This window comes from Syngnathus scovelli, unplaced genomic scaffold, assembly GCF_024217435.2.
Source record: "Syngnathus scovelli strain Florida unplaced genomic scaffold, RoL_Ssco_1.2 HiC_scaffold_23, whole genome shotgun sequence".
NCBI classification, from domain to species: Eukaryota; Metazoa; Chordata; class Actinopteri; order Syngnathiformes; family Syngnathidae; genus Syngnathus; species Syngnathus scovelli.
The window spans coordinates 3888485-3895910 of NW_026061323.1; the positions used below are offsets into that span (position 1 = coordinate 3888485).

General features: G+C 44.2%; 1 long non-coding RNA gene across 1 annotated transcript; it reads left to right on the top strand.

Annotated features, from left to right (window-relative positions):
• Positions 1-2752: 2752 nt before the first annotated feature.
• LOC125992614 (uncharacterized) lies at positions 2753-7202 on the top strand. Its single transcript, XR_007489704.2, has 2 exons — positions 2753-6207; positions 6291-7202. It is a non-coding gene; the product is annotated as an uncharacterized lncRNA (long non-coding RNA).
• Positions 7203-7426: the final 224 nt, after the last annotated feature.

Sequence of the window (7426 nt, forward strand, 5' to 3'; positions counted from 1 at the left end):
GAAGAAATACAAATCATGCATTGATTTAGCAAACGGGTTCTTTTCACTACGACTGGCCAAAACATCACAAGGAAAAACAGCATTCACGCATAAAGGGAAATCATACGTGTGGCAAAGATTGCCACAAGGATACAAAAACTCCCCAAATGTGTTTCAATCAGCGGTTTTACAAGTTTTGAGTGGATTGGATGTTACGGTGTACATCGATGATGTGTTTGTTTCAAATGACGAAGAGGAGGAACATTTGGACTTGCTGCAGAAAGTGGTGGAACGAGTCTCCGCTGCCGGCCTCAAGCTGAATCTCAAGAAATGCCAACTAGCTCGATTCCAAGTGGATTACTTGGGATTCCAAGTGACTGAGAACCTAGGAATCTCAGAAGGATTTCGACAGAAAATTGAACAGATTTCGCCCCCGAGATCAGAAACAGAGTTGCAGCGAATACTTGGACTGTGCAATTATGTGCGGGATCATGTTCCTCACTATCAGAAACATGCAAGGCCACTGTACGGCCGCTTGAAGAAAACACCGGAGGGCCAGAAACCAACAAAGTGGCAGTGGTCAGACAAAGACAATGAGAACTTGAATAATTTGAAACAGGCCGTCCGAGAAGCCGTGCGGCTTGAGCCACGAAGTTTGACAGTAAGACTGGTCGCAAAGGTGCAGTGCGAAGAAAATGATGCAATGGTGTCGGTCAGCAACGAAGGTGCCGGTTTGGTGGCCTTGTGGACCTACACCCTGTCCAGCGTCGAGAAAAAATTCCCCCAGGAGGAGAAAGAACTTGCAGTGTTGGCAAGGTACTGGAGTAATTTAAAAGACCTGGCCCAGGGACAAGGTATCAAAGTCCAGACCGGAAGTAACGTGCATCGTTTTCTAAGAAAGACTACAATCGAGAGCACTAAAGCGACCAACATCCGATGGGGCAGATGGGAAGACATCCTACTAGACCCCGACTTAGAAATTGGACCAAATACAACCTCCACAAAGAAGCCGATACCCAAAAAAAGTATGGATGAAGAGAAGCCCTATGAATGGACTCTTTACACCGATGGGTCAAAAAAGGAAGGAGAGCAGAATGCCCACTGGGGGTTTATTCTGAAGCAGAATGGAGTGGAGCGTTGCCGCCGCAAAGGAAAGACACCCGGCAGCGCGCAAGCAGGAGAGGCCACGGCAGTGCTGGAAGGACTGTTAGAAGCAGAAAAAAATCACGCTGGACGCGTAAGACTTATAACTGACAGTCATTATTGCGCGCAAGCTCTCAAATTCGATCTAGCCATTTGGGAAGAGAATGGCTTTGAGGGCGCGAAAGGAAAACTAGTGGCCCACTATGAAGTGTGGAAAAAAATAGCCGAGTTACGGCTAAATTTGAGTCTGGATGTGGTTCATCAGAAATCTCATGTAAAAGAAGGAGCTCATTGGAGAGGGAATAACGAAGTTGATCAATACGTCCAGGAAAGAAGAATAATAGTTGTAGGAGCAGAAAAATGGGACAAGACCCCTCGCGGAAAAGTGGTCCCAGACAAGAGCGTGAGGCAAGTCGTGTCGGCAGTGCATGAAGCACTAGGCCACGCGGGTCCACTGCCTACGCGGAAAGAGTTAGAGAAGCTGGAACTCTGGGTCCCTGACCGAATGATTCGTGCGGTTCTGCGGGATTGTAATCCGTGCAACAAATACAACGCAGGGCGAAGAGGACGACGCACGGACGGATTGACGATCAGGAGTACTGTGCCGTGGGGCTCGGTTTGTATGGACGTAGCTGGCCCCATGGGAATAAGTGGCGCAAAGGGTGAAAAATACCTGGTTGTGCTGGTAGACTCGATGTCAGGACACGTCGGGCTGAAAGCAGTGAGAAAAGCCAATGCAAACAGTGTGATCAAGACACTAGAAGATGGGTGCATGTGGCTAGGAATCCCAAAAGAGTTGAGAACAGACAATGGAACTCATTTCAAAAACGCCCAGGTAGACGAATGGTGTCGTAGGTGGGGAATAGTCAGAGTCTATTCGCCTCCCTATACACCACAGGCAAATGGAGTGGCCGAAAGAAGTATTGGCCTAGTCAAAACCTGGTTGGGAAAAAATGCAAACGGGAAAGAGTGGAGTACTAAACTACTTGATTTGGTTGCAGACCTGAACGGGAGGAGTAGGAGCAGCCGGCCCTCCCCGTCCGAAGAACTCAATCAACGACTCTTTGTGTCCCAGGAAGTGGGCAGAACCCAAGACAGCCCGTCCCAGGATAAAGAGAAGTGTCGGTTCAGCGTTGGACAGAAGGTGTGGATCAAGTCAAGGGACCTGAACAGCAACACGGCAGTGAAGGCCAAGTACGACTGCTCGGACATCGTTAGTGAAGTCTTGGACAGGAACACAGTACGACTAAAGAAGAAAGGTATCCAAGGAGTTGAACAGCTGAAGCCGTTATCGGCTGACCCGATTCAAGCCAAGAAGTAATTTAAATAACATATGGCAACGGACTACAGAATAATCCCGGCCTTCGTGCGCATGGCCGCACACAAAGGTGCGGTCATCGTAAGAAGAACGCCAAATGGGATCCAAACCGGAAGGGCCCTAAATCTGGTGAGATTGGCCAAGCGGGGTAGCACACCCGGTGGACCAGAACATTTTCACTGGACATGGGTCGACGAAGCGTGTGTCATTTGTTTGACACCCAACCTGTTGCCTACTATGTGGTCGGGAGTAGGCTTCATGATGCCACCGGTACTGACCACCGATGTAAGAGAACTGGAATTTGCCCAGAGGAATTGTTAGGGTTTTCAGGTTAGTTTGATCCTATGATTATGTTGGAATGTAGACTGTAATGATTAAATCAATCCTGTCTTGCCCTCACAATGTAATGATTAAATCAATCACGTCTGGCCCTCACAATGTAATAATTAAATCAATCACGTCTGGCCCTCACAATGCAGAGTCTGTTTCCCACAATAGTGTAAAACACCCCCTGCTCTGATCTTATCAGAGGCCGGGGGTTCACCAAACCTGTCCACTCACCCCCACTCTGTTCCTCCTAATAAATATGCCCTTGCAGGGAGGAGACTTTTAGACTTCATTCGATAATCGCTGTTCAGACAGCGACGAATGGACTCTCCACCTGCAGGTGTCTAAAAGAACTTGCTTGTCTCCTGTTTCGTTCTTGCAAAATAAGTTGGAGTGAGCAAATCTCTAACATTTTGGTGCCGAAACCCGGGACCCTCATACCCATCATCTGGCTGACGGAGGACGACGCGCTGTACACCGTCGACGGGCCAGCGTCCACTAGCCGGACCTGGTAAAGAAAGACCTGGGAAGGAAATTCTTCGCTGGGCCAGCATCTTAGGTCTGCCTTCGTCTGACAGAGGTGGATTGACGGGACCCGGCAGTGCAACGAACCAGGGGACAAGTAAGTTAAAGGCCTAAAGTTGTGTTGTGTTGTTAAACGCGTAACACGTAGAGGTGCACGGGAGCCAGCTTGGGTTCAAGTCCCAGTGGAAGAAACAGGCTAAGAAAGGCAGAGCTTCTTTTTCGTTCATCGAAGAAGTGTGTAGACTCTTCTTTGTCTGTTTTTCCGAGCTGAGGGATCTGGCTTGGGTTAAAGTCCCAGTGGAAGGAACGTGCTAAGAAACACGGAGCTTCTTTTTTGTTAATCAAAGAAGGGCGTAGATTTTTCTTTGTATGTTTTTCCAAGCCAAAGAACAGCTTGGGTTCAAGTCCCAGTGGAAGAAACGGGCTAAGAAAAACAGAGCTTCTTTTTCTTAATTGAAGAAGGGCGTAGATTTTTTCTTTTGTCCGTTTTTCCAAAGCTGTTTGGGAGGGTTTTACACCCATCCCTGGATAGGCCTAAAAAAGCGCTGGAGTTAGTGTGATTGAGTGTGTGACTGGTAGGATAAATTGACAAAAAAGCAGTTCTAACATTGATCCACGGCAATAATACAGGCTAGTAATTTGTTGAAAGGTCAATTTAAACCTGCATTGAGGATCCTCAAAGCAATAGTTAAATAAATAAATAAGTAATAATAGTAATAATAATAATAATAATATTTTTGAGACAAAGAGATTGTATAACCTAAAACTACTAGAATTAATATGGGAAATAAAAACGGTAAATCTCTTGCTCTGCTCTTCTTTAAAACGAGAAGTTCATGGCAAGTAGATTTCTTAATTGTATGCAATATATGCCGAAGTGGAAGAAAAAGTATGGAGTAGAAAGGAAGTTGAGAGTTCAAGTGGTAAAGAAATGCAACTTGCTTCTAGAAGATAAATAAATAAAATTAGAATGTGCTGTCCTCGTGTGCATGGGAGGGACCAGCTCATGATCGACCACAGGAAATGGCCAGCCTGTGACGAATCATTGGTGCTGGGAACTACCTTTTGCGTGCGAGAGCCGTGCATCTGTGTGCGTATATGTTAAAATGATGAACATTGGCTAAAGTTTTAGTATAAAAAAAATTTTGCTAGACTGTGGTCTATCCAATTTGCACCGCAGAACAGAAATGATTTTGAAAGATAAAAATGAGAGGAAAAAGAGAGAAATCTGTTTGCAAGCAGAAACTAATCCACACTAGTGCATGTTAAGTGTCGAGCCCACATGAGAAATTCGAAAAAAAAAAAAAAGACAGAACATGCTTTCAGGAATTGGAAGAAGCTAAATTGTGAATTTAAGATTTTGCAATGCTACATTTAATAGGAATAATTGATTGGTTGTGTTATAAGATTATGCAAACTTCTAATTGCAAGCTAAATCTGAGAGATTGAGTTCTTCAAATTTAAAAACAAAGAAAAATTCAGATTAATTTGCCAATTGTTTGTTTTAGTTGAGTTTTTTTTTTTGAAGTGGTGGATTGTTCTACCAGGAAACCTGAGTTGAAAGTGATATATGAGTGTTGTGTGGTGAGCTTGGATGAATTGGGACCGATGTGATAGGAAGACTCCTTTTTGGAGACTGTGTGAGATACATATGATGAGCATTGATGAATGATTGCCTGAATGAAAGGTTGAATGGTTGAAGTCCTTGGCGACTACTATGGAAAATTAGAGCGACTTTGATGAAAGAGTGATTTTGAGCAGGTTGAATGTTAGAAAGAAACACGTAGCTTTTGGATTGATAATTAACTAGAAAAAAAATGGAGAACCAGTAACACATGTAGAAGATGTGTGAACTGAGAAATTAAGAAGCGTTTTGGAAAGAAAGTCAAACTAAATGATGATGAAATCATATGTAGTACTACAAAACTTTACTACATATGGATTCTCTAAATCATACAATTGAGTGAAATAAAACATACGTTTTGATTTGTATTCAAATTTCTAAGATTCTTGTGATAAACAATGAGAAAACGATTGAAAAGTAACTAAAGAAACTACAACAAAGTGAAAATGTCTAATCATTTGCTAGCTGAGTCGCTCCCCATTCGGGGAGGCCATCCATTTACTTGCTAAGCTAGTTGTCAAAACAGGGGCAAGATTAGAGAATGGCATCTATAAATGACCTACCCTACCAAAGAACCGATGCAAATGGGCTGCAATATTGAGCCATGGTGCGCGTCACATGGCTCAAGAGGAGGGATAGTGGGGCAGGTCAGTCAGCTTTATACAACATATGGATTTGATTCATATTCAAAATATTTTCAAAACAAAACAAACATTTTTTTTTTTTTTTGTAGAGCTTGTTTAAAAAAAAAAAAAAAAAAAAAACCAAAAACAAAAAAAACTCCTGTTTGCCAGTTAAATGGGCACTACAATTGACTACGAGAGTTGCAAGCAACAGATGAAGAGCAGTCCTGGGCAGATTATCTAATCAGGACGCTCAAACTGAAAGATGTGTCCAATGCAAATTTACTGCCGCCTGATCTCTCCCCCTCACAGGTGGACAACCCTCAGGTTCACTGTGAGAGCTCACACACAGGAGGCGTGCTATGTGTGTTCGAAACTCCCGCCTTCCTCCACGCAAGTTCGCTTGGAGGCCAGAGCAATGAATGTCACTGAAGCGAAACACGGTGCCTATGATGAACACTTCTGGGCAAATCTCAATGTGACTGTTAAAGGACGAACAATACCACAAGTGGCCTACACAGAGAGACCAGCTGGAGTGAATTACACATGTTACATCCAAGGTAACAAGACCCACGTCTGCATTAACGACGACTGCTCTCCAGGAGGAAACTGGATGGGAGCTCTGGACATCACCGATGAGTGTCAAGATAAGAGAGCCATTTCAGGTGGTGAGGGCTCTCCAACCAACATGGCTACACCATCAAACGGAACATACTTCATACAGAATGGCTGGTGGCTTTGTGGTCACAAGGTTTATCCGATGCTGCCCGCCAACTGGACAGGAGTGTGTGCACCAGTGTGGGTGACAGACCACACCTACAGGATATGACATCATCAGCTGACAGGAGCACACAACTCTTCTGGACTCGACGCAGAGCAGATGCAACCTTTGACCCTCATGACCCTGTCTGGGGTGCGAACGTTCCAGATGACCATAAAGTATGGTCCGTCGGAGACAAAGTTGTCCTTGCGCTCTTCCCTCAGATGTACTGTTTCTGTGTTTTTCTTTTTCTTTTTTATTGATAGCATTCTGGCCGCCTGTGGCAACGGGGCCGTGTAAGAATTTTCCTGCTAATAACATCTGGCCAGCAGGTTTTTCGCTTACACAATAAGTTTGATCTGGGGTGTTGAGGTAATGCCTCATCTTCACTGGAAAGTGTTGCTATCATTGTTTGTTGTTTTTATTTTTACCATTCTACTTTCTTCATTATACGTATATATATATATGTGTTTTTTTTCCTTCTTGCTTGTCTTTGTTGTTTGGGGTGACATAATCATATGATAAATCAGGAGGGAGATGTTAGGGTTTTCAGGTTAGTTTGATCCTATGATTATGTTGGAATGTAGACTGTAATGATTAAATCAATCCTGTCTTGCCCTCACAATGTAATGATTAAATCAATCACGTCTGGCCCTCACAATGTAATAATTAAATCAATCACGTCTGGCCCTCACAATGCAGAGTCTGTTTCCCACAATAGTGTAAAACACCCCCTGCTCTGATCTTATCAGAGGCCGGGGGTTCACCAAACCTGTCCACTCACCCCCACTCTGTTCCTCCTAATAAATATGCCCTTGCAGGGAGGAGACTTTTAGACTTCATTCGATAATCGCTGTTCAGACAGCGACGAATGGACTCTCCACCTGCAGGTGTCTAAAAGAACTTGCTTGTCTCCTGTTTCGTTCTTGCAAAATAAGTTGGAGTGAGCAAATCTCTAACAGGAATGAGGACAAGCTTCCAGTCAAAGTGTTAGATGCCATGGTATGCCACCAGTGTCGAATTACCATTTTGACACGAATGGTGTTCTTTTCACAGTGGGAGATCGGACCAACTACGGATGTACGGGCTCGACAAATTAGCTCGTGCACGTGTATTTGGGACGGCGA